General features: G+C 41.5%; 1 protein-coding gene across 1 annotated transcript in view; it reads right to left on the reverse strand.

The window, feature by feature from the left end:
- Positions 1-11,795, reverse strand: part of LOC139575274 (protein unc-13 homolog C) — a 186,875-nt gene extending 175,080 nt beyond the window's left edge. Inside the window, exon 1 of the mRNA XM_071400233.1 lies at positions 11,026-11,795. The gene's annotated coding sequence lies outside the window, so the exon portion shown is untranslated. The remainder of the gene's footprint in view (positions 1-11,025) is intronic.
- Positions 11,796-13,196: the final 1,401 nt, after the last annotated feature.

Below are 13,196 nucleotides of genomic sequence, written 5' to 3' on the forward strand. Positions count from 1 at the left end.
TATTATTTGTAACCCAAAATAACATAGAATACAATCACATATGTATTATATTCTATTCCATAATATTCTATTCTATTACTTTCTATTCTATTCGATCTGTTTACTGGACTGTTATAAAGTAGAATTAGCCTTTATATGGGTCTTTATGAGAGAGCAAAGGGTAGGAGAAGGGAAGAAAATCTGATCTTTACTGTAGGTAGCCAATCCCCAGGCCACACTACCACAGCATGCCACACCCCTGATCTATAGCTACCCAATCAGCAGGTCCGAAAGTGAGCTCCAGGAAGCCAGACAGAGATAATCAAGACCTCAGTGTGAGTTTATGAACTGACGCCAAAACTAAAGATTAGACACGTAGCTATCAACACTCCGTTATTATCCTTTCTGTTGTTAAAACTGTCTCCAAGAAAACACTTTATCTTAAAACCATGTGTTTTAACACACTTTTCCAACACCATCTATTTAAGCAAAGCCACAGTGTGAGTTTATGAACTGACGCCAAAACCAAAGATTAGACGCGTAGCTATCAACACTCCATTATAAACTGGGTGGTTCGAGCCCTGGATGCTGATTAGCTGACAGAAGTGGTATATCAGACCATATACCATTTATTTTTTACTGCTAATTACGTTGGTAACCTGATTATAATAGCAATAAGGCACCTCGGGGGTTTGTGGTATATGGCCAATATACCGCGGCTAAGGGCTGTATCCAGGCACTCCGCGTTGCATTGTGCATAAGAACAGTGCTTAGCCGTGGTATATTGGCCGTATACCACACCTCATCGTGCCTTATTTCTTAATTATAACACTGTCTGCTTTAACAAGTCTATTTTAACACACTCTGTTTTAAAACGCTCTATTGTAACACCATATAACTTAACACCATCTATATAATCAAAGCCTCAGTGTGACTACTCTGACCATTGTGACCACTCTGACCGTTGTACTTTGTCTCGGGTGACAGTACTTTGTTGTACTATTCCGACTGTTCTTTGACTTGTGACACCACTGTAAATATTGCACTGTTAGACACCGTGTCTTTTTTTCTAAACTATCTTTAGTAACTGTACCCTCACTATTGTGATTACTTTGACTTAGTGGATATTGTAACTGTAGTCTGTTCTGACTGTGACTACTTTGACTTAGTGGATATTGTAACTGTAGTCTGCTCTGACTGTGACTTAGTGGATATTGTAACTGTAGTCTGTTCTGACTGTGACTTAATGGATATTGTAACTGTAGTCTGTTCTGACTGTGACAATAGTGGATATTGTAACTGTAGTCTGTTCTGACTGTGACTTAGTGGATATTGTAACTGTAGTCTGTTCTGACTGTGACTTAGTGGATATTGTAACTGTAGTCTGTTCTGACTGTGACTACTTTGACTTAGTGGATATTGTAACTGTTGTCTGTTCTGACTGTGACTACTTTGACTTAATGGATATTGTAACTGTAGTCTGTTCTGACTGTGACTACTTTGACTTAGTGGATATTGTAACTGTAGTCTGCTCTGACTGTGACTTAGTGGATATTGTAACTGTAGTCTGTTCTGACTGTGACTTAGTGGATATTGTAACTGTAGTCTGTTCTGACTGTGACTTAGTGGATATTGTAACTGTAGTCTGTTCTGACTGTGACTTAGTGGATATTGTAACTGTAGTCTGTTCTGACTGTGACTACTTTGACTTAGTGGATATTGTAACTGTAGTCTGTTCTGACTGTGACTTAGTGGATATTGTAACTGTAGTCTGTTCTGACTGTGACTTAGTGGATATTGTAACTGTAGTCTGTTCTGACTGTGACTACTTTGACTTAGTGGATATTGTAACTGTAGTCTGCTCTGACTGTGACTACTTTGACTTAGTGGATATTGTAACTGTTGTCTGTTCTGACTGTGACTACTTTGACTTAGTGGATATTGTAACTGTAGTCTGTTCTGACTGTGACTACTTTGACTTAGTGGATATTGTAACTGTAGTCTGTTCTGACTGTGACTACTTTGACTTAGTGGATATTGTAACTCTGACTGTGACTACTTTGACTTAGTGGATATTGTAACTGTAGTCTGCTCTGACTGTGACTACTTTGACTTAGTGGATATTGTAACTGTTGTCTGTTCTGACTGTGACTACTTTGACTTAGTGGATATTGTAACTGTAGTCTGTTCTGACTGTGACTACTTTGACTTAGTGGATATTGTAACTGTAGTCTGTTCTGACTGTGACTACTTTGACTTAGTGGATATTGTAACTGTAGTCTGTTCTGACTGTGACTACTTTGACTTAGTGGATATTGTAACTGTAGTCTGCTCTGACTGTGACTACTTTGACTTAGTGGATATTGTAACTGTAGTCTGTTCTGACTGTGACTACTTTGACTTAGTGGATATTGTAACTGTAGTCTGTTCTGACTGTGACTACTTTGACTTAGTGGATATTGTAACTGTAGTCTGCTCTGACTGTGACTACTTTGACTTAGTGGATATTGTAACTGTAGTCTGTTCTGACTGTGACTACTTTGACTAAGTGGATATTGTAACTGTAGTCTGTTCTGACTGTGACTACTTTGACTTAGTGGATATTGTAACTGTAGTCTGTTCTGACTGTGACTACTTTGACTTAGTGGATATTGTAACTGTAGTCTGCTCTGACTGTGACTACTTTGACTTAGTGGATATTGTAACTGTTGTCTGTTCTGACTGTGACTACTTTGACTTAGTGTATATTGTAACTGTAGTCTGCTCTGACTGTGACTACTTTGACTTAGTGGATATTGTAACTGTAGTCTGCTCTGACTGTGACTTAGTGGATATTGTAACTGTAGTCTGTTCTGACTGTGACTTAGTGGATATTGTAACTGTAGTCTGTTCTGACTGTGACTTAGTGGATATTGTAACTGTAGTCTGTTCTGACTGTGACTACTTTGACTTAGTGGATATTGTAACTGTAGTCTGTTCTGACTGTGACTACTTTGACTTAGTGGATATTGTAACTGTAGTCTGCTCTGACTGTGACTACTTTGACTTAGTGGATATTGTAACTGTTGTCTGTTCTGACTGTCACTACTTTGACTTAGTGGATATTGTAACTGTAGTCTGTTCTGACTGTGACTACTTTGACTTAGTGGATATTGTAACTGTAGTCTGTTCTGACTCTTGTGGCTGTTTCAGCTTTGATCAGAAAGAGAGGGAGGGAATCTGGGAGTGATACAGCGACTCAACGTTCATATTAAACAGCTGAGTTTCCCTTTATGAAATGCTACATCCGAATCGGCAAGTTAGGGTTTGACAAATGAAACATTCTCCCTCTCTCTCCCTCAGGAAAACTTCATATGCAAATCTCTTTATGGGACCCAGGAGAGATTTTTATATAATCAAATTAGATGGGCAATGATCTGTGGGCATGAGAGAGAGAGATGGAAGACATTTTTCACCGAAACAGCTAATCACAGATTGATTACTAACATGGCTTCCTAACCAATCAGCAGATGGGACAGATGTCACATGAGGGCTGTTCCAGAACGCTGGATCAGTGAGGCAGCCAGCTGTCTTTAATATTCTGAAATAATAATATCTTTTCAAGAAATATAACGTGACATTGGAATGGTATAATTATCTTGACAAACAACAACCCATAGTCAAGATGAGGTTCCTAAATGAACCAGAAAGTCAAAATATTTATTTGACTGCTTATCAGAGCTGATCTGGAACACCCCAGTCACAGCTAATTCACAGGTGAATCCGAGATTTGAATTTGTATTTAGTAAGGATACCCATTAGCTGCTGCCAAGGCAGGAGTCCAGCAACATTAATTAGATACAATTTACAATACAACATCCATGTGTACGTTTGTGTAGAGTGCATGTCTTATCATGTGTACGTGTGTAGAGTGCATGTCTTATCATGTGTATGTGTGTGTAGAGTGCATGTCTTATCATGTGTACGTTTGTGTAGAGTGCATGTCTTATCATGTGTACGTGTGTAGAGTGCATGTCTTATCATGTGTATGTGTGTGTAGAGTGCATATCTTATCATGTGTACGTGTGTGTAGAGTGCATGTCTTATCATGTGTACGTGTGTGTAGAGTGCATGTCTTATCATGTGTACGTGTGTGTAGAGTGCATGTCTTATCATGTGTACGTGTGTAGAGTGCATGTCTTATCATGTGTACGTGTGTGTAGAGTGCATGTCTTATCATGTGTACGTGTGTAGAGTGCATGTCTTATCATGTGTATGTGTGTGTAGAGTGCATGTCTTATCATGTGTACGTGTGTAGAGTGCATGTCTTATCATGTGTATGTGTGTGTAGAGTGCATGTCTTATCATGTGTACGTGTGTAGAGTGCATGTCTTATCATGTGTATGTGTGTCTGTGCCTGTGTGTCTCTTCACAGTCCTCGCTGTTCCATAAGGTGCATTTTTAAGGTGTTACCTGATGTGGAATAAAGATCCATATAGCCATGGCACTATGCAGTACTGTGCGCCTCCCATAGTCTGTTCTGGACTTGGGGATTGTGAAGATACCTCTGGTGGTATGTCTTGTGTGGTATGCATGGGTGTCTGAGCTGTGTGCTAGTAGTTTGAACAGACACCTCCGTTCATTCAGCATGTCAACACTTCTTACAAAAATAAGTAATGTTGAAGTCAATCGCTTCTCCACTTTGAGCCATGAGAGATGTACATGCATATTATTCATGTTAGCTCTCCGTGTACATTTAAGGGCCAGCCATGCTGCCCTATTCTGAGCCTTACGAGGTCCAGTGTGCACATAGCCTGTCTTCTCTTGAGAGCCATGTCTGCCTACGGCAGCCTTTCGCAATAGCAAGGCTATGCTCACTGAGTCTGCACATAGTCAAAGCTTTCCTTAAGTTTGGGTCAGTCACAGTGGTCAGGTGTTCTGCCACTGTGTACTCTCTGTTTAGGGCCAAATAGCATTCTAGTTTGCTCTGTTTTTTGTTAATTCTTTCCAATGTGTCAAGTAATTATCTTTCTGTTTTCTCACGATTTGTTTGGGTCTAATTGTGTTGCTGTCCTGGGGCTCTGTGGGGTGTGTTTGTGTTTGTGAACAGAGCCCCAGGACCAGCTTGCTTAGGGGACTCATCTCCAGGTTCATGTCTCAGTCTCTCTCTCTCTCTTTCTTTCTCCCACTCCCCCTCTCTATCTCCCCGCTCTCTCTCGGTCTCTCTCTGTCTCTCTCCCTTTCCCCCTCCCTCTCTTTCACACACCTGAGTCACAGCCCGACTGCTCTCTATCCATCACCACATGAATTCTATTGATGGAGGAACATGATGATCAGTGTAATATCATGCCCCTTGACGTCTGGCGTCAAGTGTATAAGTGTGTGTGTGTGGGGGGGATAATGTCAGCGGGATTGTCTGTGTGTGTGTGTGTGTGTGTGTACGCCTGTGTGTATGCGTACGCATCAGTAGAACAGTGATAATAGCCCCACGCTCATCCACTATCCCAGTAATCATTAGCACAGCACACCCACCCAGTCTAATCTATATGCTGTATATCTAGCAGTCTAATCTATATGCTGTATATCTAGCAGTCTAATCTATATGCTGTATATCTACCAGTCTAATACCTATGCTGTATATCTACCAGTCTAATCTATATGCTGTATATCTACCAGTCTAATACCTATGCTGTATATCTACCAGTCTAATACCTGTGCTGTATATCTACCAGTCTAATCTATATGCTGTATATCTACCAGTCTAATACCTATGCTGTATATCTACCAGTCTAATACCTATGCTGTATATCTACCAGTCTAATCTATATGCTGTATATCTACCAGTCTAATACCTATGATGTATATCTACCAGTCTAATCTATATGCTGTATATCTACCAGTCAAATCTATATGCTGTATATCTACCAGTCTAATACCTATGCTGTATATCTACCAGTCTAATTCATGTGCTGCAAATCTACCAGTCTAATCCATATGCTGTATCTACAGCTCTATACTTGACTGGATTGATATAGCGTTTTTTACCCCTAGATGCTTAAATCCTCTTAAGGATCTGCCCCTTTTTTTCAATTTTTGCCTAAAATGACATACACAAATCTAACTGCTTGTAGCTCAGGCCCTGAAGCAAGGATATGCATTTTCTTGGTAACATTTGAAAGGAAACACTTTGAAGTTTGTGGAAATGTGAAAGGAATGTAGGAGAATATAACACATTAGATCTGGTAAAAGATAATACAAACAATCATCTTTGAAATGCAAGACAAAGGCCATAATGTATTATTCCAGCCCAGGTGCAATTTAGATATTGGCCACTAGATGGCAGCAGTGCATGTGCAAAGTTCAAATGTTGTATCAAGACTGCCCAAATGTGCCTAATTTGTTTATTAATAACTTTTCATGTTCAAAACTGTGCACTCTCCTCAAACAATAGCATGGTATTATTTAACGGTTAACAATAGCTACTGTAAATTGGCCAGTACAGTTAGACTAACAAGAATTTACATTTTCTGCCAATATCAGATATGTCTTGGGAAATTTTGTTGTTATGCTAATCGCTAATCGCATTAGCCTATGTTAGCTCAACCGTCCCACAGGGGAACCACCAATCCTAAATGAGTTTTAATGCGCTTTCAATAGTGATGGGGAGATCACCTCATCGACAGACTATATATCTGGTGTTGATATCTACTATTACAACCTGGGTTTTTCGAGCCCTGAATGCTGATTGGCTGACAGCTGTGGTATATCAGACCATATATGACAAGGCATTTGTTTTTACTGCTCTAATGAATTATTTAATTGCCCCAAAGAAAACAAGTGATATACAGATTTGTTTTAACAGTGTGGTTTGAAACAGTTCTTTTTCATGAAAGGGATTTTATGAAACCACATCACAACAAACACTATACAACACATAAGTACCAAAATAAAAAAGGTTTGTTAAAACAGATAACAAACCTACTAATTAAAAATGTATAAATTAATTGATCTGTAAAGACGAAAAAAATACCCCCCGAAAATGTTTTGTTTAAATGTATGTGTGCAATTGAGTGTGTGAGAGTTAGGCTTTATGGAGGAGATTACGGAGTAGTTTGGTTCATCAGGCTGACCCCCAGTCTTCACTTGGAGTTATTGAGGGATGATGATGTTTTGGCAATGTGAGAATTCCAGAGTATGGTACCTCTGTATCTGATAGAGAATTGACTATGTGAGGTGCGGCAGTGTAGGGTGAAGGTTATCACAGTGTCTTGTGTTATATAGAATGATTTCAGAATGAACCTGGAAGAATCCATTGAAGGGTTTAGTTAAACTGTCTGGGAGGTATTTGTAGATGAAAGTGCATAATTGGCGAACATTAATGTCATAAATAGACAAGATATTGAGTTTCTTAAACAAAGGTGCAGATGGTTCCAGATAATTAGAGGAGGTTGCTAGTTTATGTCTTGTGTATGATGAGTCATTTGTGTAGGTAGGAGGCATATGTACTGGCCCAGACAATATTACAGTAAATGAGAAATGAGTAAATGAAGCTATAGTATAGAGTTAGGAAGCAAGCCTGACCACTCATCTTTCTGATGATACCAACAGATTTCATCGCTTTGCTGCAGACAAATTGAATATGATCTTTCCAGGATAATTTCATCAATTAGAGCTCCAAGGAATCTAGTGGATGTGACTTGTTCCATTTCATTCCCACCAATTAAGATTCTGGCAATTTATTTCACAATATTTCTTATTCTTACTAGTGAATACAATAAAGTTTGATTTTTTAGAATGTAAAGATAATTTGTTTATCTGGTACCATTCAGAAAATGTGTCCATGCCTGAGTTGGCTTCATTAATTAGTGAATCAACATTTTTGTGTGATAAAATCTAATTGGTATGATCAGCAAAGAGAATGGGAAGTACGGTAGAAGACACAGCAGCAGTAGAAGACATGTTTGTAACCTGTTTATAATAGCAATAATGCACCTCAGGGGTTTGTGATATGCTGTATGACCAATATTCCACGGCTAAGGGCTGTATCCAGGCACTTCACGTTGCGCCGTATGAAACAACAGCCCTTAGCTGTGGTATATTGGCCATACTATATAACACATCCCCTCAGGCCTCATTGCATAAATCTAACCTATATACTGTCTCTACTAATTTAACCTATATACTGTCTCTACTAATCTAACCTATATACTGTCTCTACTAATTTAACCTATATACTGTCTCTACTAATCTAACCTATATACTGTCTCTACTAATTTAACCTATATACTGTCTCTACTAATCTAACCTATATACTGTCTCTACTAATTTAACCTATATACTGTCTCTACTAATCTAACCTATATACTGTCTCTACTAATTTAACCTATGTACTGTCTGTAGTAATCTAACCTGTATACTGTCTGTAGTAATCTAACCTGTATACTGTCTCTAGTAATCTAACCTATATACTGTCTCTAACAATCTAACCTGTATACTGTCTACGAATCTAATTTATATACTGTCTCTACTAATCTAACCTGTATACTGTCTCTACTAATCAAATGTATATACTGTCTATACTAATCGCACCGGTATACTGTCTCTACTAATCTAACTTGTATACTGTCTCTACTAATCTAATTTATATACTGTCTCTACTAATCTAACCTGTATACTGTCTGTAGTAACCTAATCTGTATACTGTCTCTACTAATCTAATTTATATACTGTCTCTACTAATCTAACTTGTATACTGTCTCTACTAATCTAATTTATATACTGTCTCTACTAATCTAACCTGTATACTGTCTCTACTAATCTAATTTATATACTGTCTCTACTAATCTAACTTGTATACTGTCTCTAGTAGTCTAATGTATATACTGTCTCTACTAATCTAACCTGTATACTGTCTCTACTAATCTAATTTATATACTGTCTCTACTAATCTAACCTGTATACTGTCTACGAATCTAATTTATATACTGTCTCTACTAATCTAACCTGTATACTGTCTCTACTAATCTAATTTATATACTGTCTCTACTAATCTAACCTGTATACTGTCTCTACTAATCTAATTTATATACTGTCTTTACTAATCTAACTTGTATACTGTCTCTAGTAGTCTAATGTATATACTGTCTCTACTAATCTAACCTGTATACTGTCTCTACTAATCTAATTTATATACTGTCTCTACTAATCTAACCTGTATACTGTCTCTACTAATCTAATTTATATACTGTCTCTACTAATCTAACTTGTATACTGTCTCTAGTAGTCTAATGTATATACTGTCTGTAGTAATCTAATCTATATACCGTCTCTAGTAATCTAACCTATTAACTATCTCCAGTAATCTAGCCTATATAATGTCTATAGTAATGTAACCTATATACTACCTCTACTAATCTAACCTATACATTTTCTCTAGTAATCTAACCGATATACTGTCTCTGCCAATGTAGTCTATACTGTCTCTAGTAATTACATGTATATGCTGTACTATCTACCAGCTGCTAACCTAGATTACACTGGATTACCTCGAGACAGAATGCACGGAGGAACACTTCTATAATGTTCATGTAACGTTCACATAACAAAACCACGTTGAGATAGCCAACCAAAACGTTGCCATAACGCTAAACCCACCAGACCCTCCCAGCTCTCTCTCTCTTCTCCCTTTCTCTCTCTTTTCCCTCTCTCTCTTTCTTCTCCCTCTCGCTCTCTCTCTTCTCCCTCTCTCTCTCTTCTCCCTCTCTTGCTCTCTCTCTCTTCTCCCTCTCTCTCTCTTCTCCCTCTCTCTCTCTCTCTCTCTCTCTCTTCTCCCTCTCTCTCTCTCTTCTCCCACTCTGTCTATTCTCCCTCTCTCTCTCTCTCTCTTCTCCCTCTCTCTCTCGCGCTCTCTCTCTCTTCTCCCTCTCTCTCTCTTCTCTCTCTCTCTTCTCCCTCTCTCTCTCTCTCTCCTCCCTCCCCCCTCCCTCCCCCCTCTCTCTCTCTCTCTCTCTCTCTCTCTCTCTCTCTCTCTCTCTCTCTCTCTCTCTCTCTCTCTCTCTCTCTCTCTCTCTCTCCTCCCTCTCTCTCTCTTCTCCCTCTCTCTCTTCTCCCACTCTCTCTTCTCTCTCTCTCTTCTCCCTCTCTCTCTCTCTCTCTCTCTCTCTCTCTCTCTCTCTCTCTCTCTCTCTCTCTCTCTCTCTCTCTCTCTCTCTCTCTCTCTCTCTCTCTCTCTCTCTCGCTCTCTCTCTCTCTCTCTCTCTCTCTCTCTCTCTCTCTCTCTCTCTCTCTCTCTCTCTCTCTCTCTCTCTCTCTCTCTCTCTCTCTCTCTCTCTCTCTCTCTCTCTCTCTCTCACTCTCTCTATCTCTCTCTCTCTCTCTCTCCTCCCTCTCTCTCTCTATCTTCTCCCTCTCTCTCTTCTCCCTCTCTCTCTCTCTCTCTCTCCCTCTCTCTCTCTCTTCTCCCTCTCTCTCTCTCTCTCTCCTCCCTCTCTCTTCTCCCTCTCTCTCTCTCTCTCTCTCCTCCCTCTCTCTCTCTCTCTTCTCTCTCTCTCTCTCTCAGCAGCCTATTTTTCTTAATGAATCAGAACATCTCTGTGCCTTTTGCCCAGCCTGACACACACAATATTTCATCTGATATTCCTGGTGTGAAACACACAGCAAGAGCAGCTCACATGTCTTCTCACTGATGCTGAAAAGATAGCGTGTGAAATTGCAAACTGGAGAGAGGGAAAAACAGATGTTCGCTATCTGCAGATATTTGCCTCAGTATTTGTCTAAAAAGAATAACTAGATCGAGAATCCTAATGAAATCAACATGCCATCTGACTGCATCCTCAACAGATATGTACAATTCTAGAATACCGGGTGATGATTCCATCATAGAACCATAAAAGCCCACATGAATGTGAGCCTGCGAGCCGCGAGAGGGAGGGGGAGGGGAGGGGAGGAAGCAACAAGAAGGGTACACTCTCAATTCAAACAGGCACATTCACATACATACTGTTGTATATACATATATACATACACACACGCCCACACACTATAAACACATACATAATGCATAAATACCTGATTAGTAAATTCCTAGTGCAAGCCGTTGCTATTCAGCAAGCAGAGCAGTGTCTGACTGCAACATCCAGTGTGAGATCATTTCCAGGGAGACTGTGGTTGGAGCAGAGAGATGAAGGGATGCGAGAGGAGAGGGAGAGAGAGATAGAGCGTCGGCTGAGCAGAGCAGCGGAAAGATGGGGCGAGCAGCTAATGTTTCTTTCCTCTGTGTGCAGGGAGGAGAGAAAGAGACAGAGATACAGAGAGAGATCTGCCTGCTAAGCCCCAGCTCACAGCATTGTTTCCCTCTGACAGGCAGGCAACATCCACATTCCAGTCCTCCTTCCCTCCGACCGTCCGTCCGCCGGAGCCCGTGACTGACGCCTCAGCTCCACACACACATGGCTGACACACACCTCTCCTCCATGCCTCCGTCTGCAGCACCAGCAATCAGTCTCTTATTCTACCGCTCTATCCTTCCTTCCTCCCTCTCTCCTCTGGTTCTGATGTGGTAGATGGAAGATGGATGCTGTCTCGGCTCGTTGTCCTGCTGTCTGTGTGACCGACTTGGCTCCTCTCTCACACACACACGTGCAAACACACACGCCCTAAGCACGCAGTGCCTGGCCCAGGGGATCCAGCAGACAGAAAGGGGGAGGTGGTAAGGCTCCTGCCCAGATTTGGTGTCTCCTGTTGGGCTGTTAGAGCCACTCAGATGGACCAGAGAGGAGATGAGGGAGCAGCAGTGTCTCTCTCCCTGCTCACTGCACTTGGCTGACAGTAATGAGCTCATAGCCGCGCCTCACATGTGACGACAGGAGAGAGGGAGGGAGGAAGGAAGGGAGAGAGGGAGAGAGAGAGAGAGAGAGAGAGAGAGAGAGAGAGAGAGAGAGAGAGAGAGAGAGAGAGAGAGAGGAGGGGGTGAGCTGGGAACGAGGATGGGAAGAGGCTTGGTGTGTGTGTGTGTGTGTGTGTGTGTGTGTGTGTGTGTGTGTGTGTGTGTGTGTGTGTGTGTGTGTGTGTGTGTGTGTGTGTGTGTGTGTGTGTGTGTGTGTGTGTGTGTGTGTGTGTGTGTGTGTGTGTGTGTGTGTGTGATTACATTTTCAGTGAGCGCCATAATTGGATAATGCGTGTGTGAGTGTGTGCAAATTATTTTGAGGGGAAGGGGCTTTGATATATACCCTTCTCACACACACACACACAAACACACAAACACAAACACAGACACAGACACAGAGAGAGAGACAGAGACAGGTCACTCTCACTCTCGTACATAATCGTAGTGAGACCTTCAGTCAGACCAACACCAATCTACTATCTTCCATCATCTAACCCTCCTCTCCATATATCCTCTCCTCCCATCATCTAACCCTCCTCTCCATCTATCCTCTCCTCCCATCATCTAACCCTTCTCTCCATCTATCCTCTCCTCCCATCATCTAACCCTCCTCTCCATCTATCCTCTCCTCCCATCATCTAACCCTCCTCTCCATCTATCCTCTCCTCCCATCATCTAACCCTCCACTCCATCGATCCTCTCCTCCCATCATCTAACCCTCCTCTCCATCTATCCTCTCCTCCCATCATCTAACCCTTCTCTCCATCTATCCTCTCCTCCCATCATCTAACCCTCCTCTCCATCTATCCTCTCCTCCCATCATCTAACCCTCCTCTCCATCTATCCTCTCCTCCCATCATCTAACCCTCCACTCCATCGATCCTCTCCTCCCATCATCTAACCCTCCACTCCATCTATCCTCTCCTCCCATCATCTAACCCTCCTCTCCATCTATCCTCTCCTCCCATCATCTAACCCTCCTCTCCATCTATCCTCTCCTCCCATCATCTAACCCTCCTCTCCATCTATCCTCTCCTCCCATCATCTAACCCTCCACTCCATCTATCCTCTCCTCCCATCATCTAACCCTCCACTCCATCTATCCTCTCCTCCCATCATCTAACCCTCCTCTCCATCTATCCTCTCCTCCCATCATCTAACCCTCCACTCCATCGATCCTCTCCTCCCATCATCTAACCCTCCACTCCATCTATCCACTCCTCCCATCATCTAACCCTCCTCTCCATCTATCCTCTCCTCCCATCATCTAACCCTCCTCTCCATCTATCCTCTCCTCCCATCATCTAACCCTCCTCTCCATCTATCCTCTCCTCCCATCATCTAACCCTCCTCT

Source organism: Salvelinus alpinus, chromosome 5, assembly GCF_045679555.1.
Source record: "Salvelinus alpinus chromosome 5, SLU_Salpinus.1, whole genome shotgun sequence".
NCBI classification, from domain to species: Eukaryota; Metazoa; Chordata; class Actinopteri; order Salmoniformes; family Salmonidae; genus Salvelinus; species Salvelinus alpinus.